The 25,175-nt window shown below is 38.5% G+C and overlaps 1 protein-coding gene across 8 annotated transcripts in view; it reads left to right on the plus strand.

The window, feature by feature from the left end:
• The window catches only part of LOC109680657 (C-type lectin domain family 4 member A), a 142,619-nt gene that overhangs the window by 89,259 nt on the left and 28,185 nt on the right, over positions 1-25,175 (plus strand). The window lies entirely within an intron of this gene.

The raw sequence follows: 25,175 nt of genomic DNA on the forward strand, positions 1-25,175 counted from the left end.
TTAGCTCTCACTTAATTCTCTTTTCTTGCACCAGAATCCCATCTAGGACACCACATTACATTTGGTTGTCTTGTATCTTTAGGTTTTCCTGGCTGTGGTATTTTTCATACTTTCCTTGTTTTTGATGACTCTGACAGTTCTGAATAATACTGGTATGATACTTTTATTAATATTTGATGTTTCTCTAATGATTGGATTGATTCTATTGGTGTTTTTGCAGGAAAATTACAGATGTAAACTGCTATTTTCATCACTTCACAGAGGGATATATATTATCAAAATGATGTTTGACTATTGAAATTGACCTTGAGCACTGGTCTATGGTAGTGTTTGTCAAGTTTCTCCTTGCATAGTTATAGTCTTTTCTGTCCCCTTTCCACAGTGTACTCTTTTGAAGGAAGTTGTTCCACATTTGACATTTGAATAGTTATGCTCTGTGTCCATTACTGTGGAGGATTATGCTATTGGAGGCAGAACCAATAGTATATATTTTTAAGAAATTCACTAATGCAATTGTGGAGGCTTTAGAAATCCAAAATTGGATCTGGGAAATCAGCAGCTGGAAAGTTTGCAAAGAGCAGCATTTTGAGTCCAAGGTGAAGTCTGCAGCAGCTCCAGGAGCCAGTGTTTCAGATGAAGTTCTTAGGTGGTCTGCCGTAGCATTCCCTCTTCCTCAGGGGAGGTCATCCTTTTGTTCTATTCAGATGTTTAACTGATTAGAGGAGGCTCACTAACAGTATGGAGATCAATCTGTTTTTCTCAAAGTCCACCAATTTATATTTAATCTCACTCAAAAACATCCTTGAAGGAAATATCCAACCTGTTTGACCAAGATGCCACACACAATTTACCATGAAAAGAAGCCTGTATGGAGTCACTGACTATTCAGTACCATTGTGTACCATAGGGTACCACTGTGCCTTTCCAAGTCTGGAGAACCTTCTGAGCACCCAAATATATCATGGCTGGAGCGTGTAGTGGAGTCTCATGCCCATGGTGATGAACGAAGGCTGAAATCCCTGGTGTGCCTTGATCTGATTTGCACAAAGCCACCAATGAGCCAGCGGAGACCCAGCAACACTTCATGGACCTCCAGTTGTTTGAAAGAAATTAAGTCCTTTGATGCATACCAAAGAAATAATGGTGTCTGTAACCCTGTGCCCAGTCCTTTTTCCTGTGCTGGTACCCATAGGTTTGCTGCTCTGCAGCTAAAGTTCAATTGTCCTCCAACCTGTCACTGTCCTAAAGAAATATAATGTCAGTCACATATGGAAAGCAAGCTTTTCTAGATGCTACTGTAAAAAACAATGTGAAATTAATTTTAACAATATGTTTTGTTTATCCTAGTATGTGTAAAATATTATCTCAACATGTAATCAATATTTTTATTTATTAGTGAAAACTGTAAAGAATATATTTGGCAACATGTATTCTATAACACTAATATCTTATATGATACAGTAATTAAAATCAAGTGGACTTCTGCTAGAACAATAAAGTTGTATCTAGAAGAAGAAAGCCACTGTATAATTTATTTGAAATTCTGCTGCAAGTGAGAATTCTGTCTTCTACCTCACTTGTGAATTCATTCAGCAGTTTACATTTGCATAGACGCATGAGTGTTTGTTTTTATAATACAATGCTACTTCATTTACCTTGGTATATAAAACCCAATCCCCATTCTGACTCATGGGACCACCAGTTTCCAGATCTCCCTGCATGCCCCACCATGCAGTCTTTCTCTTCTCTTCTCTACAAATAAAATCTTTCTGATCTCTGCTGCTGGAGTCCACCTGTGCTTTCATTCTCAGAGCAGGCTCAAGAACTCTGTACACCTGAAATTCCTGTGTGTGTCATTTGTGTATCATATTTGGTGACCACAAGGGACTAGTCTTCACTTGAGGTCAGTATAGGTTGTGCCAAACTGGGAAAGGCTGCCTAGGAACATGACCATGACTGTCTGGCACTCTGATAGAGTCTGTTCTCCAGGAGAACCCCCCATCCCATGGCCTAGCTACAGCGGACCTCTCAGGCTGACCTTTTCTCTCTCTCTCTCTCTCTCTCTCTCTCATTAAGGAGGGTTTTCCCCTTGGGAACCTGAGGAAAAGCTCTAAGCCCATTACAGTTGTAAGGCAGGCAGCCTGAGAGAACTCAGGGGCTGGCTGGAAGCTTATACTGGACTGACCAATGCTACATGGGCAGAGCCAGACTTCAGTGCACTGAGGCTTTTTCCCTCTCAACTCTTTACTCCCTCCCTCCTTAAACTATCTGCCTTTCAAGGTCTGACCCACTTAGGAGGAGGTCCAAAAACAGATGGTGGAAAGGAAAGTTTCTCTTCAAGCTAAAATGATGCTCTGGCTGGTGCACTCCCCGGTGACACCCGAAAGCTGGAGATGCAACTTCCTGACCTGCCCTGAGGCTCCAAAGGTGGCTAAGTCTCAGACCCCTCCAGCTAGGTCTGCAGCAAAAAGACAATCAAATTTCTTACACTTCCTTCATGGTTTCTGTGGCCTGAGAGTGGAGGTCACCCCTTGCTTTCAGTGCTCCAGTACTGCCCTCAGGCAGAATCGACCTGGGCAGCAGTGGTGACCAATAATCCCTCATGCATTGAGCCTGGAAACTCTCTTTTTCCCCAATCCTCAGCCTCTCCTTCCCCTTTCCCAAGTAGTTCAGGATGAGTGTCCCCCTCCCCTACTTTGATCTAAACAACAGTGGGCTTTCTTCTTCAGTGACTTTGGGAAAATCCCTGCAGGCACCAGAAAGTGCTAGACTCTAATTTGGGCTTAACTGCTTTTGCCAAGCATCTGGTTAAACTAGTTAAACAAGTTCTACAGCCTGCCCTCAGGAAAAGAAAAAAAAAAAAAAACAATTAAAAGGCAGAAACCTCATGGTCTTCTCTGTTTTTGTCCCTTACCACAGCAAAAGCCTTCAGATGCTCCCTCTCTTTCATAGAAAATATATGCCTCACAGGAAATATAGGGGGATAAAAGTCTGCTTCATCAGGAGTCCCCATCCACGCTTTTGCAGGGGTCCTCCCTCTGGCCATGCAAGCCCTCTTGGTTACTTTGATAGAGTTATTTATTTTATTTATTTCATTTTTAGAGTTATTTTTAAATTACAAGCCTTCAGCTAGTAGAGGAGAACCAGGTACCTGGGATGCAGGGCAAACAGGCAAATCAAAATTAATAGATAAGAAATCAGTCAGGGGCTTTCCTGAGGGGTAGCTGCACCTGGAAAACCTAAATGTCCTCCATGACCTTAGTCACAGGTGGCAGTGGCAGGACAGCAAGGGAAAGAGGGGCACCTTCTCCCACATAGAATTTCTCCTCATCTGGGGACACCTAGGTAAAAGAAGAAACCTCTGTTAAGGTGAACAATTTTCCCTTGTTTCCATTTTTAGATGAGAATCAAGACTCAAAGATCCAGGAAGGATCCCTTTTGCTTGCTTACTAAACTATTAATTTTAGCGAAAGTGACTCAAGTTTTACTGAACCCAGGCTTGGCTACAGTATCCTCTGGAAGATGAGGAAAGATGGCCAGAAGGAGGGAGCATTAATTATAATACCATTCTTCAATTAGATATGTTCTGTAAAAAGGATGGAAAGTGGACTGAAGTTTCATATGTCCAACTGTTCTTTTTCCTAAGAGACAACCCAGAGTGGCTGGACAAATGCAGGCTAGATACCCAGGCCATGGTGACCCTTTGCAAAAAGCCACCAAACTTCCTTGAGGAACCAAAACCAAAAAACCCAGCTGATGCTCCATCAGCTCCCCTTCTTCCCCTTTACCCAGCTACCTCACACACCAGACATCATCCCACAGGACTCCACTCCCTCCAGTTAATTCCTGGAGGGGATAGGGCTCACATTCCTTTTAGAGTGAGTGAACTTAAAGAAATAAAAAAGGATTTAGGAAATTACACAGAAAACCCAGATCAGTACATCCAGGCAGTTAGAGAAGTCAGCCAAAACTTTGAACTGAGGAGGAAAGTTGTAATTGCTATCTCAGACCCTTACTTCTCTGGAGAAACAGTGGGTACTAGAACAGGCAGTCTAAGCCAGGGAGGATTATCACTTAGATAAAAGTGGCCCTGCAGGCCTATCTCAGACTGGGCCCTCACAGAAGGAGGAGGGGGAGGGAGAAGAAAGACAAAGACACTGGATACCTAAAAGGGAACCTTGATTCCCAATTCCGACAGGAGATCAGGCAGTGCCTAGGTATGACCCTAAGTGGGACCCTGAAAATGACAAGAATGAATGGACCTGTAACCATTTCATCCACTGCATTCTTGAGGGTCTAAGGAGAGCCTAGGTAAAAACTCTTAATTACTTCCAAGTCACAGCTGTATAGCAAGGACCCTTAGAAACTCCAGTCGCTTTCCTACAGAGACTTAAGGATGCTTTACAAAAGCATACCAACATTATACCAGAGTCACAGAAAGAGGAAATCATCCTAAAAGATAAATTTCTAACACAGTCAGCCCCAGATATCCATAAAAAGCTTCAAAAACTGGTGGCTGAAGGGACCAGAGATCTAGATCAATTTGTCCATGTAGCCACATCTGTATACTAAAACAGGGACTTAGAAAAAGAAATGAAGGACAGGGAAAAGGAAAAGAGAAGGGATAAGTGACAGAAGGCTCTGATCTCAGCACTCAGAGAGTCTTCCTCAGGGCAAAGTCCAAACCCGAGAACATGCTTTCAATGTGGACAGGCAGGCCATTTTAAGAGGGAGTGCCCCCAGAGAAAGCTACCTCCAGGACCCTGCTCCATTTGTAGGGGAAAACATTGGAAGGCACACTGTTCCCGGTTCCCAGGGGAACTGAGGTCAGAGCCTCCCACCCAATGATGGGTCCCAGGGCCTCCCATACAGGCTCCTGCAACCACCGTAAAAGCAGGGGAGGCTCGGGTTATACTTACTATCAAAAAGCACACAGGAGGCTTATACATTCAAAAAGCCTCCTATCGATACTGGAGCCAGCATCTCAGCTATTCTTTTCTCTCCCAGACCCAGGTCCTCCAAGAAAATTACTGTTCAGGGAATATCAAGCCAGCCTCTAGAGTGTTATTTCGCTCAGCCTCTAGCCTACTCCTGGGTAGATTTCCACTTCTGTCACTCCTTTTTAATTGTCTCAGAAACCCCTACTCCTCTGCTAGAGAGGGACCTTCTATCTAAGGTGGGGGTACAGCTCCTTTTACCCTCAGGAGACTACTTTTGTTTGCCCTTAGTAGAGGAACAAGTAGACCCCATGGTGTGGACAGATGGACACACCGTGGGGTGGGCACAAACAGTGGTCCCAGTCCTAATTTATCTCAAGGACCCCTCTTGGTTTCCCCATCAAAAACAATATCCTTTAAAGCCAGAAGTTAAGGAGGGGCTAATTCCCACAATCAAAGACTTAAAGACACAGAGACTGCTAATAGAATGCCCCAGCCCATATAATACTCCTATTCTCGGTGTCAGAAAGGGACCTAACAAATGGAGGCTAGTTCAGGATCTCTGCCTGATCAATGAAGCAGTAGTACCTCTCTACTTTGTAGTTCAAAATCCCTATACCCTTTTAGCTCAAATACCTCCAGGTACTGCTTACTACTCTGTCCTGGACTTAAAGGATGCCTTCTTTTGCATTCTCTTGCATCCTAAAAGTCAACCTATCTTTGCCTTTAAGGACCCCACAAGAAAGTCTGGACAGGTCACCTGGACTGACTTCCCCTAAGGATTCAGAGACAGCCCCCATCTCTTTGGGTTGGCTCTAACCTAAGACTTGGCAGAGTGGCAATACCCACAAGCTACTCTGCTACAATATGTAGATGACCTCCTGCTCTGTGGACCAAATGAGCCTGTCATTTCACAAGCCCCTGAATCCTTACTAAACTTAGCAGATAGGGGATATAAATCTCTAAAGAAAAAGCCCAATTGTGTCAGTCTAGGGTTACATATTTAGGTCTTGTCCTGGAAAAAGAAATGAGGGCTCTAGGGAAAGATAGAATCCATCCAATCCTGATGTTTCCTCTACCTAAAACTCTAAAGCAATTGAAGACCTATTTGGGGATAACAGGATACTGTAGAATTTGGATCCTGGGATATGCAGACCTAGCCAGGCCCTTATATCAAATCCTTAAGGAAGCACAGAAGGATCCCAGCCCTTTATTGAATGGGATGACAAGACAGAAAATGCGTTCCACCAGTTAAAAAAGGCCCTATGACAGCTCCAGCACTGGGTCTTTCAGTACAAGACAAGTTTCAATTATATGTCTATGAAAAGGGAGGACTGGCCTTGGGAGTAGTGACTCAGCTCTGGGACATCACTCCCCAGTCAGTAGGCTACTTAAATAAAGAATTAGATCAGATAGACAAGGGATGGCCAGGATTCCTTAGAGCAGTGGCTGCAGTAAGCCTTCTAGTGCCTGAAGCTAAAAAACTTATCCTAAACCTCCCCCTAGTGGTTTATACCCCACACGACCTAAGGGGAATTTTAAACTCAAAAGGAGAGCTTTGGCTATCTGACAGCCATCTACTTAAATACCAGGTCCAGCTTCTGGGAGGGACAGAAATAACTTTAAGGACATGTCAGAGCCTAAATCCTGCATCCCTTCTACTAGAGGCAGAGGGAAATCCTGAACACTCATGTGAGGAGGTATTTATGGAAAATTATGCTGCCCAACTTGACTTAACTGATTGGCCCTTAAAAAACCTAGGTGTAGAATTATACACTGACAGCAGTTCCTTTGTCAAGAATGGTGTCAGACATGCAGGATTTGTGGTTGTAACAGAATTTGGCATCCTCAAATCAGGTCCTCTTCCTCCTAATACAAGTATTCAATTGGCAGAATTAGTGGCCCTAACAGAAGCCCTAAAACTGACAAAAACTCCCCAGAGAGTCAACATCTGTACAGATTCTAAATATGCCTTCATGATCCTACATGCTCATGCAGCCATCTGTAAGGAAAGGGAAATACTAATTGCAACAGAAAAAATTTCCCATAACAATAAAAGAGAGGTTACTCTAATAATTTTAGGGATAACAGCATTAGTTTCAGCCCTTGCTGGAATCAGCTATGGGGTGATTGTCAATCATGTAACTGCAAAAAACCTAACCAAAGTAGCAGAGGACAACTCAGACCAGGTAGGCCTTGCCATTAAAGACATACAAAGGTCTTTGTCATTCCTTGCCTGTATGGTCATGGACCACCTCCTGGCCCTAGATTTTCTTTTGACTAAACAAGGAGGGGTATGTGCCATCGCCAATACCTCCTGTTGCACATATATAAACACTTCAGACATTTTAGAGGAACGTGCAGATTACATTCTCCAATAGGCTAAGTGGCTCCAGGAGCAATCTCTTGAAACTCAGGTGTCTACATAGGTATGGGAGCAAATAAAATCCTGGCTCCCTTCCAGGACTTGGTTCTTACCCTTTCTGGGGCCTATAGTTGCTATTATTCTCTTATTTGTGTTTGGGCCTTGCATTTTAAACTTACTTGTTAAGTTTGTTTCTTCTTGCCTAGAATCCACCCAACTACAAATGTCTCTGGTGGAGATGAAAACGACCTACTATCATGGTCCCCTTGACAACCCCTCTCATGGTCAGCCCTGATGCTGTGGGCCCCTTCATAACCCCTCTCAGCAGGAAGTAGTTACTGAATAGACTTCGTCGTCCCTATCCCTAACAGGAGTTAGGGTGGTCACTGAGAGGAGGGACTTGAAGGACAGACCACAGGAAGTCAAAGAGACACTTCTCCTTCCCAGGAAACACCAGTCTGCATCTGAAAGACATCTCTGCCCTCAGGCAATACACAAAAAAAGGCTAGAAACCCAATCTCCACCCTGACCCACAGGACCACCAGTTTCCAGGTCCCCCTGCATGCCCCACCATGCAGTTTTTCTCTTCTCTTCTCTACAAATAAAATCTTTCTGACCTCTGCTGCTGGAGTCTACCTGTGCTTTCACTCTCAGAATAGTCTCAAGAACCCTGAGTACCTGAAATTACTGTGCGTGTCATCTATGCATCACCGTAATATATCACTGTTAATGAATTTATTGTGTTTAGCACATCCTTTCTTTTCTCTTTTCTTTTTTGTTTAAAAAACTTTAGTACTCCATTTTTTTTGGTGGTACTGAGGTTTGAACTCAGGACTTCATGCTTGCTAGGCAGGTACTCTACTGCATGAGCTAATATGCTAGCCCTTGTTTTGCAAACTTTAGGAGGTGATGGATATGTTTATTACCTTGATTGGTGGTGATGGTTTCATGAATGCACATATATGTCCAAGCTCAATAACTGTAAATAGTAAATGTGGTTTTTGCATATTAATTATATCTCAATGAATATTAATAACAAAGAAGAGGTTCAATAAAGTATCTATATCTATGGGTACCAGCTTTGACTTGAAAGCAAAACATAAACATACAAAGAAAATAATATAAACAAATAATAAAGACTCTAAGGATTGAGTTCTATGTAGAGAAGCATCCACGACCAGAAGAATACTGTCAATGAGGGCATCTTTCCTGGAGGTCTTAGGTTTTGAGCCAGGTGAGGGAAGAGTTGAGAGTCAGAGAGTAGAAGAAGCAAAGAGAGCTGCATCTTACAGAGAGGATCATAGTGCTGGGTAGAGAGGGGGTTGTTTTGTCAAGGGATTTGGACCAGTCACTTCACCTTGGTGCCTCTCACTTTCCTCGTCTGGAAAATAGGTATAATAACAACCACTTTTGTTAAAAAATAAACACAACATAAACCAAACAACAGAAAACCTAGCTTGTATTTGTCACTGTTTCCTCCTGTGGAAAATGAGTAAAGAAGCCCCACTTGTATCTTTACAAGCTGTTTTTTATGTCAGTAAATACATATAAAAAAAAAAGAACTGAGAAGTGTTTGAGGGAAGGAGTTCTGGGAAAGCTTATGTAACACAGATGCTTCTCACCTCTCTGCCTTCTGTGATTCAAGGAAACCTGTCCCAGTAGAACTGAGTGAGGGAAAACCACATTCCACTTTCTTCTTGTCCTTGTAGGCTGAGAAATGGCTGGGGAGGGTATTGTTGTTGTTGATGGCTGTTTTTAGGCCTTCATGATATAGAGATGGTGAGGGGCATTGGGAGAGGAGCCACAACCTTTCTCTTGTTTCTTCATTCTGGAAACCTTGCCCAACCCACCCACAGTTCTTTATATCAAAGGCAGAACTCCACTGAAGCCTGCAAATATGGGCTATGATGTGGAAAGCTGAGACTGTGTCATCAGGGTGTGAGCCTTGGTGCATGTTGAGTGACATCCTGGAGGAAGTGAATTAGAGGAAGGAAGCTAGGCATGAGGGGCCTCCTAGGTGCTCTTCCAGCAAGCCACTGAGCTAGCACATCCTTACTTTCTATGACTGCAAAATATTCTAGTCTCATGTTGTATACTTCCTGTCCCTATCCTTGAATGAACCATTTCTCTCAGGAGTCCTGGTTCTCTGTATTGAAGAATAGCATCCAATAAATTTTGATATATGGCATTTCCATTTTCATTCAATTCAATGCCTTTGTTATAACTTCCTTTGGTGCTGCCTCTTTGACCTGTGGATTGTTTAGAAGTTGTTCTTTAGTTCCAAGTGTCTGGAGATTTTCATATTTTTCTTCCTTTTATTGATTTCTAGTTTCCTTCCATTGTGGCTGAGGGACACTGCGTGGTTTCAATGATTTTAAATTACTTGAGTTTTTTTTTTTATGTATAATTTTGTGCTCTGTATTGACATATGTTCCATGGACACTTGTAAAGAATGGGTATTGGGTTGGTGAGTGGGCTTGTCTAAAAAGTTGATGAGATTCTGTTGGTTGATTCTTGTTCAACTCTTGAACTGACTTCCTTCATTCATTTGAATGCTTATAAGGTCATTGATCATTTTCTCAATTAGACTATTGAATTCTTTATCTGGAATTTCAGCCATTTCAATTTCTTTTGATTGAGATTCTAAGGAGTTGTAAACTTTTAGAGGAGTCATGTTGACATGTTATTTCATTTTTTCTTATTTTTCTATGTTGTATTTTATACATTTGTTAGGGTGAATATTTCTTTCATTTTATATGGGGTTTTTCTCAGTGATCAATCTTCTCTTGAGGGCTCAATGTCAAGTACTTCTCTGAGAGGGGAAAAACAAACTGCTTGAAACAGCAACAACACCAGAACAATCCAGTTATAGAAATATAATAAAAATCATTTGAAGGCAATAAGACCAATAAGCATAGAAAGAAATTTGAAATAAAAATGTGGAACAAAATATTAAGTTAAAAATTAATAAAGTTAAAAGTAACAATAAAAAATAAAATGAAGGGGAAGGGAAGAAACAAAAGAAAAAGAAGTGAGGTTAAATAAAAGAAAGAAGAATAAAGGAAAACAATAAGAGGAAGAGAGGAAAGCAAGAGATTAAATTTTTGATTACAAAATAAAAATATAAATACAATTAGATAAAGGTAAGAAGAGTAATAAAAATAAGAAACAAAAGATTTTAAAAATAAGGTCAAAAAAAATTTGAAAGAGCTTATGTGCACATACACACACACACACACACTAAAAGATGCTTCTTTCTGAGTACTCTAATATTGGGATTGCAGTTCTGGTGAGAGGGTGGACTATAGCTGGAGTCTATTTTGTGTAGTTCCTCTCTTTTCCCACTGTATATGTTGTATTATACTTGGACTGACAGCCCTACCATTCAAGTGTATATTGTCAGCAGCAGGGCATTTAAAAATTAAAGAGATCTCAAGTAAATAACCTAATGATGCACCTCAAGGTCTTAGAAAAAGAACAAGCAGTACCAGAAATCAGTAGCTAGACAAAAATAATAAAGATCAGGGTAGAGAGCAATAAAACTGAGACTTAAAAATATAAAGAATCAATGAAACAAAGACTTGGTTTTTTGAAAAGGTAAGCAAGATTGATAAACCCTTAGCTAAACTAATCTAAAGAAATCAACAAAATTAGAGACAAAAAGCAAACAGCACAAGTGCCAATGAAATTCAGAAGATCACTGGGGATTTTTAGAAAGATTACATTGTAATAAACTAGAAAATCTAGAAGAAATGAATAAATTTAGGGATGCATGTAACATACCTAAATTGAACCAAGAGGATATAAACCACATAAACAGATATATAATGAGCAATCAAACTGAAATAATAACAAAGTCTCCCACTGAAAAAAGCCCAGGACCAGACAGATTTACTCTGAATTTTACTATAATTTTAAAGAATAATATTCCTCAAATGATTCTTTAAACTAGAAAGGGAACAAATGTTATCAAATTTATTCTATGAGGCCAGTATTACTCTGATACCAAAACTGGATAAACATTCAACAAAAAAGAACATTATAGACCAATTTCCTTCATGAACAAGGATGCAAAAGTTCTCAATGCAATATTTGCAAACCAAATTCAACAATACATTAAAAAGATCATACATTATGATCAAGTTGTTTACACTCCAGTGATGCAAGGATAGTTCACCATAGACAAGTCAGTAAATATAATACAGCACATAAGCAGCATAAAGGACAAAATTCATATGATCATCTCAAGTGACAAAATTCAGTACCCTTTCATTACAAAATACTTGAAGAAACTAATAATAGAAGTAATGTACCTCAACAAATAAAGGATGCATATGACAAGGCTATTGACTACATTGCTCTAAGTGTGGAAAAACTTGAACTTCTCCCTCTGCAGTCAGGAACCGGGCTAAGTATCTACTCACTACACTTCTTCAGTAGAGTGCTTGAATTCCTAGCCAGAGAAATAATGCAAGAGAATGAAATGAAAGAGATACAAATAGGAAAGGAAGAAGTCAAAGGATCATGGTCATGATATGATCCTACTTTTAAAAGATCCCAAAGCCTCCACCAAAAAAATCCCCCTTAAATCTGAAAAATACTATGCAAAGTGTCAGGTTACAAAATCAACATAGAAAAATCAGTAGCTTTTCTATATACTAACAATGAACAGGTTGAGAAAGAAATGAAGAAAACAATCCCATTCACAATAGTCTCAAAAACCACCTAGGTTTAAGCTTAACTAAGGATGTGAAACACTTCTACAATAAAATCAATAAAACCTTGAAGAAAGAAATTGAAGACACCAGAATATGGAAAGACCTTCATGTTCATGGATTGGCCCAATCAATTGTGAGAATGGCTATATTAACAAAATCAATCTATAGATTCAATGCAATTCCCATTAAAATCTCAATCACAGATACAGAAAAATCAATCCTAAAATTAATATGCAACCACAAAAGACCTCAAATAGCCAAAGAAATCTTTTTTTTTCTTTTACTATTCCTATGTGCATACAAGGCTTGGGTCATTTCTCCCACTTGCCCCCACCCTCTCCCTTACCACCCATCTGCCCCCTCCCCCTCCCCTCCACCCCCTCAATACCCAGCAGAAACTATTTTGCCCTTATTTCTAATTTTGTTGTAGAGAGAGTATAAGCAATAATAGGAAGGAACAAGGGTTTTTGCTGGTTGAGATAAGGATAGCTATACAGGGCATTGACTCACATTGATTTCCTGTGCGTGTGTGTTTCCTTCTAGGTTAATTCTTTTTGATCTAACCTTTTCTCTAGTTCCTGGTCCCCTTTTCCTTTTGGCCTCAGTTGCTTTTAAGGTATCTGCTTTAGTTTCTCTGCGTTAAGGGCAACAAATGCTAGCTAGTTTTTTAGGTGTCTTACCTATCCTCACCCCTTCCTTGTGTGCTCTCACTTTTATCATGTGCTCAAAGTCCAATCCTATTGTTGTGTTTGCCCTTGATCTAATGTCCACATATAAGGGAGAACATACAATTTTTGGTCTTTTGGGCCAGGCTAACCTCACTCAGAATGATGTTCTCCAATTCCATCCATTTACCAGCGAATGATAACATTTCGTTCTTCTTCATGGCTGCATAAAATTCCATTGTGTATAGATACCACATTTTCTTAATCCATTCATCAGTGGTGGGGCATCTTGGCTGTTTCCATAACTTGGATATTGTGAGTAGTGTTGCAATAAACATGGGTGTGCAGGTGCCTCTGGAGTAACCTGTGTCACAGTCTTTTGGGTATGTCCCCAAGAGTGGTATTGCTGGATCAAATGGTAGATCAATGTCTAGCTTTTTAAGTAGCCTCCAAATTTTTTCCCAGAGTGGTTGTACTAGTTTACATTCCCACCAAAAGTGTAAGAGGGTTCCTTTTTCCCCGCATCCTCACTAACACCTGTTGTTGGTGATGTTGCTGATGATGACTATTCTAACAGGGGTGAGGTGGAATCTTAGTGTGGTTTTAATTTGCATTTCCTTTATTGCTAGAGATGGTGAGCATTTTTTCATGTGTTTTCTGGCCATTTGAATTTCTTCTTTTGAGAAAGTTCTGTTTAATTCACTTGCCCATTTCTTTATTGGTTCATTAGTTTTGGGAGAATTTAGTTTTTTAAGTTCCCTATATATTCTGGTTATCAGTCCTTTGTCTGATGTATAGTTGGCAAATATTTTCTCCATTAAGTATAATGCTGGCTGTAGGTTTGTCATATATAGGTTTTATAATGTTAAGGTACTTTCCTTCTATTCCTAGTTTTCTTAGAGCTTTTATCATGAAATGATGTTGGATCTTTTTCAAAGGCTTTTTCTGCATCTATTGAGATGATCAAGTGGTTTTTGTCTTTGCTTCTGTTAATGTGGTTTATTACATTTATTGATTTTCATATGTTGAACCACCACTGCATCCCTGGGATGAAGCCTACTTGGTCGTGGTGAATAATCTTTTTGATGTGTTGTTGAATTCGGTTTGCCATTATTTTGTTGAGGATTTTTGTATCAATGTTCATTAAGGAGATTGGCCTATAGTTCTCCTTTTTGCAGGTGTCTTTGCCTGGTTTTGGGATAAGTGTAATACTGGCTTCATAAAATGTGTTTGGCAGTTTTCCTTCCACTTCTATTTCATGGAACAGTTTAAGGAGGGTTGGTATCAGTTCTTCTTTAAAGGTCTGATAGAATTCAGCAGAGAATCCATCAGGTCCTGGACTTTTCTTTTTGGGGAGACTCTTGATTGCTGCTTCAATTTCATTTTGTGTTATAGATCTATTCATGTGATTAATTTCCTCTTGGTTCAGTTTTGGATGATCATACGTATCTAGAAATCTGTCCATTTCTTTTAGATTTTCAAATTTATTTGAATTTAGGTTCTCAAAGTAGTCTCTGATGATTTCCTGGACTTCCTTGGTGTTTGTTGTTATCTCCCTTTTGCATTCCTGATTCTACTAATTTGGGTTTTTTCTCTCCTCATTTTAGTCAGGTTTGCCAGGGGTCTATCGATCTTGTTTATTTTTTCAAAGAAACAACTTTTTGTTTCATTAATTCTTTGTATGGTTTTTTTGGTTTCTATTTCATTGATTTCAGCTCTTATTTTTATTATTTCTCTCTTTCTATTTGTTTTGGGATTTGCTTGTTCTTGTTTTTTAGGAGTTTGAGATATATCATTAGGTCATTGATTTGGGATCTTTCAGTCTTTTTAATAAATGCACTCATGGCTATAAACTTTCCTCTCAGGACTGCCTTAGCTGTGTCCCATAGGTTCCAGTAGGTTGTGTTTTCATTTTCATTGACTTCCAGGAACTTTTTAATTTCCTCTTTTATTTCATCGATGATCCATTCTTCATTAAGTAATGAGTTATTTAGTTTCCAGCTGTTTGCATGTTTTTTTGTCTTTACTTTTGTTGTTGAGTTCTACTTTTACTGCATTGTGATTAGATAGTATGCACGGTATAATTTCTATTTTCTTATATTTGCTGAGACTTGCTTTGTGCCCTAGGATATGATCTATTTTGGAGAAGGTTCCATGGTCTGCTGAGAAGAATGTATATTGTGTAGAAGTTGGATGAAATGTTCTGTAGACATCAACTAGGTTCATTTGATCTATTGCATATTTTAGATCTTGGATTTCTTTATTGATTTTTTGTTTGGATGACCTATCTATTGATGATAATGGGGTGTTAAAGTCTCCCACAACCACTGTGTTTGCGTTCATATATGCTTTTAGGTCTTTCAGGGTATGTTTGATGAAATTGGGTGCATTGGCATTGGGTGCATACAGGTTGATAATTATTATTTCCTTTTGGTCTATTTCCTCTTTTATTAGTATGGAATGTCCTTGTTTATCTCATTTGATCAATGTAGGTTTGAAGTCTACTTTGTCAGAGATAAGTTTTGCTACCCCTGCCTGTTTTTGGGTGCCATTGGCTTGGTAAATCTTCTTCCAGCCTTTCATCCTCAGCGTATGCTTATTTCTGTCGGTGAGATGGGTCTCCTGTAAGCAACAAATTTTTGGATCTTCCTTTTTAATCCATTTCGTCAATCAGTGCTGGAAAAGGAAGCTTGTATGCAATTAATGGGAATGTAAATTAATGCAGACATAATGGAAATCAGTATGAACATTCCTCAAAATACTAAAAATAGAACTACTGTATGATCCTGCTATACTACTCTTGGGCATATACCTGAAGGAAATTAGGTCTGTAAACAATAGAGATACCTGCACTCCCATGTTTATTGTAGCACTATTAACAATAGCCAAGTTAGGGAATCAGCCTAGGTACCCATCAACTGATGGATGGATACAGAAATGTTGTATGTATGCCCAATGAAGAATTATTCAGCAATAAAGACAAAGGAAATTATGTCATTTGCAGGAAAATGGGAGTAAGTGGAGATCACCATGTTAAATGCAACAAGGCAGACTTAGGCACATGTTTTCACTTATATGTGGAACTTATATCTGAAAAAAAGGGAGGCCATGAACATAAATGAGACACTATTGGGTGGCAGAACCAGTAGGTGGTGGTAGAGGGAATAAGAATGAAGAGTAATAGAGGATGACTATGAGCAATGTACATTATATGCATGTATGGAGACCTCACAATGGAATCCCTCACTTTGTACAATTAATATATGCCAAAAAGCTCTTATAATTATTATTTTCTTTTTGAGATACATTAATTGAGAATATAGTATGTGTTTCTACTTTCCAGATTTTGTTTTACATGTTTAATTTCTTTTTTTATATGTTGTATACCTACAAATTCATGAATTGAATTTGCTGTTCGTTATTAAACCTTATTGAATTTGCTGTTTAATCTTTTGAGTTTTTCCGGTCTTTTCTGGGGATGGGTACCAGTTGGAGGGGGTAGGTATAAGGAAAGGGTGAGTGAAGGCAAATATGGTGGATGTATTTGTATTCACATATGAAAATAGAAGAATGAAACCTGTTGAAAGTGTTCTAAGAAGGGGAGGGAAAGGAGGGAGAATGAAGAAGGGGTTATGTATAATTAAAATATATTGCAAACACATATGTAACAATCACAATATATTCATCTGTACTAGTATTATATGCTAATAAAAAAGTAAAGTCCTTAAAAATCTTGTGAGTTTTAATTTCAATGACTATTTCTAGAAGTTGGTTGATTCTTTTCATCAACTTGAAAAAGAACAAGTGATTTTTATCTTGGCTTTAGTTTTTTCTTTTCTTTTTTTTTCTGTCTTCGCTCACTTAAACATTGCATACTTTACTGTCATTTTTCTATTTTCTCTTCTTTGCATCCATGGATTACTTTTTGGGATATGTCTTTTGGCACATGCATTTTAAAGTTTTATTTGTGAGGTTTTTTTTTATAGAGCATTTCCTTATAGGAAATCTCATTCTACTTGGATTATCAGAGTATTTTGGGGAGGTATTTTGCATATACTTTCCTAAGACTTCAGGGTTATTATCAAGTTATCATCATTTTTTAATTATATTATTGCTTAGGCATTTTCTTCCCATCATAGCTCATATAAGTTTGCACGCCAAATCAGGTAAACAGAGGCCTAGGATTTCCCCCCTTAGCTACACACACACACACACACACACACACACATACACACACACACACATATACACACAGTTCTAGATGTTGAACCCAGGTAGACTGGCATAGAACTCTACTAGTGAACTACACACTGCCTGTTTTCTGTAGTGGCTATACATTCCCAGTAGTAGTATAAAAAACTTCCATGTTCTCTGCATCATCACCAGCATTTTTTATTTTTTTTTGTTTTCCTATATTCTTTAATTAATTAATTAATTAATTAATTTTTTTATTATTCCTATGGGCATACATGCTTGGGTCATTTCTCCTCCATGCCCCTACCCCCTCCCTACCACCCACCCCACCCCCTCGATACCCGGCGGAAACTATTTTGCCCTTATTTCTAATTTTGTTGTAGAGAGAGTATAAGCCATAATAGGAAGGAACAAGGGTTTTTGCTGGTTGAGATAAGGATAGCTAAACAGGGAGTTGACTCACATTGATTTCCTGTGTGTGTGTGTGCTACCGTCTAGGTTAATTCTTTTTGATCTGAGCTTTTCTCTAGTTCCTGGTCCCCTTTTCCTATTGGCCTCAGTTTCTTTTAAGGTATCTGCTTTAGTTTCTCAGCGTTAAGGGCAACAAATGCTAGCTAATTTTTTAGGTGTCTTACCTATCCTCACCCCTCCCTTGTGTGCTCTCGCTTTTGTCTTGTGCTCAAAGTCCAATCCCCTTGTTGTGTTAGCCCTTGATCTAATGTCCGCATATGAGGGAGAACATATGATTTTTGGTCCTTTGGGCCAGGCTAACCTCACTCAGAATGATGTTCTCCAATTCCATCCATTTACCAGCGAATGATAACATTTCGTTCTTCTTCATGGCTGCATAAAATTCCATTGTGTATAGATACCACATTTTCTTAATCCATTCATCAGTGGTGGGGCATCTTGGCTGTTTCCATAACTTGGATATTGTGAGTAGTGTTGCAATAAACATGGGTGTGCAGGTGCCTCTGGAGTAACCTGTGTCACAGTCTTTTGGGTATGTCCCCAAGAGTGGTATTGCTGGATCAAATGGTAGATCAATGTCTAGCTTTTTAAGTAGCCTCCAAATTTTTTCCCAGAGTGGTTGTACTAGTTTACATTCCCACCAAAAGTGTAAGAGGGTTCCTTTTTCCCCGCATCCTCACTAACACCTGTTGTTGGTGATGTTGCTGATGATGACTATTCTAACAGGGGTGAGGTGGAATCTTAGTGTGGTTTTAATTTGCATTTCCTTTATTGCTAGAGATGGTGAGCATTTTTTCATGTGTTTTCTGGCCATTTGAATTTCTTCTTTTGAGAAAGTTCTGTTTAATTCACTTGCCCATTTCTTTATTGGTTCATTAGTTTTGGGAGAATTTAGTTTTTTAAGTTCCCTATATATTCTGGTTATCAGTCCTTTGTCTGATGTATAGTTGGCAAATATTTTCTCCATTAAGTATAATGCTGGCTGTAGGTTTGTCATATATAGGTTTTATAATGTTAAGGTACTTTCCTTCTATTCCTAGTTTTCTTAGAGCTTTTATCATGAAATGATGTTGGATCTTTTTCAAAGGCTTTTTCTGCATCTATTGAGATGATCAAGTGGTTTTTGTCTTTGCTTCTGTTAATGTGGTTTATTACATTTATTGATTTTCATATGTTGAACCACCACTGCATCCCTGGGATGAAGCCTACTTGGTCGTGGTGAATAATCTTTTTGATGTGTTGTTGAATTCGGTTTGCCATTATTTTGTTGAGGATTTTTGTATCAATGTTCATTAAGGAGATTGGCCTATAGTTCTCCTTTTTGCAGGTGTCTTTGCCTGGTTTTGGGATAAGTGTAATACTGGCTTCATAAAATGTGTTTGGCAGTTTTCCTTCCACTTCTATTTCATGGAACAGTTTAAGGAGGGTTGGTATCAGTTCTTCTTTAAAGGTCTGATAGAATTCAGCAGAGAATCCATCAGGTCCTGGACTTTTCTTTTTGGGGAGACTCTTGATTGCTGCTTCAATTTCATTTTGTGTTATAGATCTATTCATGTGATTAATTTCCTCTTGGTTCAGTTTTGGATGATCATACGTATCTAGAAATCTGTCCATTTCTTTTAGATTTTCAAATTTATTTGAATTTAGGTTCTCAAAGTAGTCTCTGATGATTTCCTGGACTTCCTTGGTGTTTGTTGTTATCTCCCTTTTGCATTCCTGATTCTACTAATTTGGGTTTTTTCTCTCCTCATTTTAGTCAGGTTTGCCAGGGGTCTATCGATCTTGTTTATTTTTTCAAAGAAACAACTTTTTGTTTCATTAATTCTTTGTATGGTTTTTTTGGTTTCTATTTCATTGATTTCAGCTCTTATTTTTATTATTTCTCTCTTTCTATTTGTTTTGGGATTTGCTTGTTCTTGTTTTTTAGGAGTTTGAGATATATCATTAGGTCATTGATTTGGGATCTTTCAGTCTTTTTAATAAATGCACTCATGGCTATAAACTTTCCTCTCAGGACTGCCTTAGCTGTGTCCCATAGGTTCCAGTAGGTTGTGTTTTCATTTTCATTGACTTCCAGGAACTTTTTAATTTCCTCTTTTATTTCATCGATGATCCATTCTTCATTAAGTAATGAGTTATTTAGTTTCCAGCTGTTTGCATGTTTTTTTGTCTTTACTTTTGTTGTTGAGTTCTACTTTTACTGCATTGTGATTAGATAGTATGCACGGTATAATTTCTATTTTCTTATATTTGCTGAGACTTGCTTTGTGCCCTAGGATATGATCTATTTTGGAGAAGGTTCCATGGTCTGCTGAGAAGAATGTATATTGTGTAGAAGTTGGATGAAATGTTCTGTAGACATCAACTAGGTTCATTTGATCTATTGCATATTTTAGATCTTGGATTTCTTTATTGATTTTTTGTTTGGATGACCTATCTATTGATGATAATGGGGTGTTAAAGTCTCCCACAACCACTGTGTTTGCGTTCATATATGCTTTTAGGTCTTTCAGGGTATGTTTGATGAAATTGGGTGCATTGGCATTGGGTGCATACAGGTTGATAATTATTATTTCCTTTTGGTCTATTTCCTCTTTTATTAGTATGGAATGTCCTTGTTTATCTCATTTGATCAATGTAGGTTTGAAGTCTACTTTGTCAGAGATAAGTTTTGCTACCCCTGCCTGTTTTTGGGTGCCATTGGCTTGGTAAATCTTCTTCCAGCCTTTCATCCTCAGCGTATGCTTATTTCTGTCGGTGAGATGGGTCTCCTGTAAGCAACAAATTTTTGGATCTTCCTTTTTAATCCATTTCGTCAATCAGTGCTGGAAAAGGAAGCTTGTATGCAATTAATGGGAATGTAAATTAATGCAGACATAATGGAAATCAGTATGAACATTCCTCAAAATACTAAAAATAGAACTACTGTATGATCCTGCTATACTACTCTTGGGCATATACCTGAAGGAAATTAGGTCTGTAAACAATAGAGATACCTGCACTCCCATGTTTATTGTAGCACTATTAACAATAGCCAAGTTAGGGAATCAGCCTAGGTACCCATCAACTGATGGATGGATACAGAAATGTTGTATGTATGCCCAATGAAGAATTATTCAGCAATAAAGACAAAGGAAATTATGTCATTTGCAGGAAAATGGGAGTAAGTGGAGATCACCATGTTAAATGCAACAAGGCAGACTTAGGCACATGTTTTCACTTATATGTGGAACTTATATCTGAAAAAAAGGGAGGCCATGAACATAAATGAGACACTATTGGGTGGCAGAACCAGTAGGTGGTGGTAGAGGGAATAAGAATGAAGAGTAATAGAGGATGACTATGAGCAATGTACATTATATGCATGTATGGAGACCTCACAATGGAATCCCTCACTTTGTACAATTAATATATGCCAAAAAGCTCTTATAATTATTATTTTCTTTTTGAGATACATTAATTGAGAATATAGTATGTGTTTCTACTTTCCAGATTTTGTTTTACATGTTTAATTTCTTTTTTTATATGTTGTATACCTACAAATTCATGAATTGAATTTGCTGTTCGTTATTAAACCTTATTGAATTTGCTGTTTAATCTTTTGAGTTTTTCCAGTCTTTTCTGGGGATGGGTACCAGTTGGAGGGGGTAGGTATAAGGAAAGGGTGAGTGAAGGCAAATATGGTGGATGTATTTGTATTCACATATGAAAATAGAAGAATGAAACCTGTTGAAAGTGTTCTAAGAAGGGGAGGGAAAGGAGGGAGAATGAAGAAGGGGTTATGTATAATTAAAATATATTGCAAACACATATGTAACAATCACAATATATTCATCTGTACTAGTATTATATGCTAATAAAAAAGTAAAGTCCTTAAAAATCTTGTGAGTTTTAATTTCAATGACTATTTCTAGAAGTTGGTTGATTCTTTTCATCAACTTGAAAAAGAACAAGTGATTTTTATCTTGGCTTTAGTTTTTTCTTTTCTTTTTTTTTCTGTCTTCGCTCACTTAAACATTGCATACTTTACTGTCATTTTTCTATTTTCTCTTCTTTGCATCCATGGATTACTTTTTGGGATATGTCTTTTGGCACATGCATTTTAAAGTTTTATTTGTGAGGTTTTTTTTTATAGAGCATTTCCTTATAGGAAATCTCATTCTACTTGGATTATCAGAGTATTTTGGGGAGGTATTTTGCATATACTTTCCTAAGACTTCAGGGTTATTATCAAGTTATCATCATTTTTTAATTATATTATTGCTTAGGCATTTTCTTCCCATCATAGCTCATATAAGTTTGCACGCCAAATCAGGTAAACAGAGGCCTAGGATTTCCCCCCTTAGCTACACACACACACACACACACACACACACACATACACACACACACACATATACACACAGTTCTAGATGTTGAACCCAGGTAGACTGGCATAGAACTCTACTAGTGAACTACACACTGCCTGTTTTCTGTAGTGGCTATACATTCCCAGTAGTAGTATAAAAAACTTCCATGTTCTCTGCATCATCACCAGCATTTTTTATTTTTTTTTGTTTTCCTATATTCTTTAATTAATTAATTAATTAATTAATTTTTTTATTATTCCTATGGGCATACATGCTTGGGTCATTTCTCCTCCATGCCCCTACCCCCTCCCTACCACCCACCCCACCCCCTCGATACCCGGCGGAAACTATTTTGCCCTTATTTCTAATTTTGTTGTAGAGAGAGTATAAGCCATAATAGGAAGGAACAAGGGTTTTTGCTGGTTGAGATAAGGATAGCTAAACAGGGAGTTGACTCACATTGATTTCCTGTGTGTGTGTGTGCTACCGTCTAGGTTAATTCTTTTTGATCTGAGCTTTTCTCTAGTTCCTGGTCCCCTTTTCCTATTGGCCTCAGTTTCTTTTAAGGTATCTGCTTTAGTTTCTCAGCGTTAAGGGCAACAAATGCTAGCTAATTTTTTAGGTGTCTTACCTATCCTCACCCCTCCCTTGTGTGCTCTCGCTTTTGTCTTGTGCTCAAAGTCCAATCCCCTTGTTGTGTTAGCCCTTGATCTAATGTCCGCATATGAGGGAGAACATATGATTTTTGGTCCTTTGGGCCAGGCTAACCTCACTCAGAATGATGTTCTCCAATTTCATCCATTTACCTGCAAATGATAACATTTCATTCTTCTTCATGGCTGCATAAAATTCCATTGTGTATAGATACCACATTTTCTTGATCCATTCATCAGTGGTGGGGCATCTTGGCTGTTTCCATAACTTGGCTATTGTGAATAGTGTTGCAATAAACATGGGTGTGCAGGTGCCTCTGGAGTAACCTGTGTCACAGTCTTTTGGGTATGTCCCCAAGAGTGGTATTGCTGAAGCATATGGTTTAGCTTTTTAAGTAGCCTCCAAATTTTTTTCCAGAGTGGTTGTACTAGTTTACATCCCCACCAGCAGTGTAAGAGGGCTCCTTTTTCTCCCTGCATTCTTACCAACACCTGTTGTTGGTGGTGTTGCTAATTATGGCTTTTCTAACAGGGGTGAGGTGGAATCTTAATGTGGTTTTAATTTGCATTTCCTTTATTGCTAGGGGTGGTGAGCATTTTTTCATGTGTTTTTTGGCCATTTGAATTTCTTCTTTTGAGAAAGTTCTGTTTAGTTCACTTGCCCATTTCTTTATTGGTTCATTAGTTTTGGGAGAATTTAGTTATTTAAGTTCCCTATATAGTCTGGTTATCAGTCCTTTGTCTGATGTGTAGCTGGCAAATATTTTCTCCCACTCTGTGGGTGTTCTATTCAGTTCAGAGACCATTTCTTTTGTTGAGCAGAAACTTTTTAGTTTTATGAAGTCCCATTTATCTATGCTATCTCTTAGTTGCTGTGCTGCTGGGGTTCGATTGAGAAAGTTCTTACCTATACCTAATAACTCCAGAGTATTTCCTACTCTTTCCTGTATCAACTTTAGAGTTTGGGGTCTGATATTAAGACACTTGATCCATTTTGAGTTAATATTGGTATAGGGTGATATACATGGATCTAGTTTCAGTTTTTTGCAGATTGCTAACCAGTTTTCCCAGAAGTTTTTGTTGAAGAGGCTGCTTTTTCTCCACTGTATATTTTTAGTGCCTTTGTCAAAGACAAGTTGGTTACAGTTGTGTGGCTTCATATTGTTTTCCTATATTCTCATGGTTGTGCTTATCTTTTTCTTATATGTGTAGTATTCTTTCAAGTATCTTCCACAGTGCTGCCTTAGTGGTCATACATCCCTTTAGTTTGTAAATATAATGGATATTTTTAATTTATCTTCACATTTACTAGACAAGTGCTGTACCATTTATGCCATATGCCAGCCCCTTGTACTTTAATTTTTAAGATTTTTCATTTCCAAATTTCAACTTGATCTTTTCTCAGAATTTTTATCACTGCATTGAATTCATCTTTCAAATCATTATTTCATTGTCATCACTATTTCATTCACATGTTTATTTTCATTCTCTTTGAAAATATTTAGGTATTTATTCATGTCTTCTTTGATTTTGTTGATCACTCTTTCCAATTCTTTGTCTGGAATTTTATTGACTTCTTTATCATTAAAATCTGTTACAAAATTGTTGACTTATGGAGGAGAATGTTGCCTAATTTTTTTCTTTTATTATTCATATGTGCATACAAGGCTTGGGTCATTTCTCCCCCCTGCCCCCACCCCTCCCTTACCACCCACTCTGCCCCCTCCCTCTCCCCCCCACCCCCTCAATACCCAGCAGATACTATTTTGCCCTTATTTCTAATTTTGTTGTAGAGAGAGTATAAGCAATAATAGGAAGGAACAAGGGTTTTTGCTGGTTGAGATAAGGATAGCTATTCAGGGCATTGACTCACATTGTTTTCCTGTGTGTGGGTGTTACCTTCTAGGTTAATTCTTTTTGATCTAACCTTTTCTCTAGTTCCTGGTCCCCTTTTCCTTTTGGCCTCAGTTGCTTTTAAGGTATCTGCTTTAGTTTCTCTGTGTTAAGGGCAACAAATGCTAGCTAATTTTTTAGGTGTCTTACCGATCCTCACCCCTCCATTGTGTGCTCTCGCTTTTATCATGTGTTCATAGTCCAATCCCCTTGTGTTTGCCTTTTTTTTTCCTTTTTTTTTTATTATTCATATGTGCATACAAGGCTTGGTTCATTTCTCCCCCCTGCCCCCACCAACTCCCTTACCACCCACTCCGTCCCCTCCCTCTCCCCCCCACCCCCTCAATACCCAGCAGAAACTATTTGCCCTTATTTCTAATTTTGTTGTAGAGAGAGTATAAGCAATAATAGAAAGGAACAAGGGGTTTTTGCTGGTTGAGATAAGGATAGCTATACAGGGAGTTGACTCACATTAATTTCCTGTGCATGTGTGTTACCTTCTAGGTTAATTCTTTTTGATCTACCCTTTTTTCTAATTCCTGGTCCCCTTTTCCTATTGGCCTCAGTTGCTTTTAAGGTATCTGCTTTAGTTTCTCTGCGTTAAGGGCAACAAATACTAGCTAGTTTTTTAGGTGTCTTACCTATCCTCACCCCTTCCTTGTGTGCTCTCGCTTTTGTCATGTGCTCATAGTCCAATCCTATTGTTGTGTTTGCCCTTGATCTAATGTCCACATATGAGGGAGAACATACGATTTTTGGTCTTTTGGGCCAGGCTAACCTCACTCAGAATGATGTACTCCAATTCCATCCATTTACCAGGGAATGATAACATTTCGTTCTTCTTCATGGCTGCATAAAATTCCATTGTGTAAAGATACCACATTTTCTTAATCCATTCATCAGTGGTGGGGCATCTTGGCTGTTTCCATA

This window comes from Castor canadensis, chromosome 6, assembly GCF_047511655.1.
Source record: "Castor canadensis chromosome 6, mCasCan1.hap1v2, whole genome shotgun sequence".
Classification (NCBI taxonomy): Eukaryota; Metazoa; Chordata; class Mammalia; order Rodentia; family Castoridae; genus Castor; species Castor canadensis.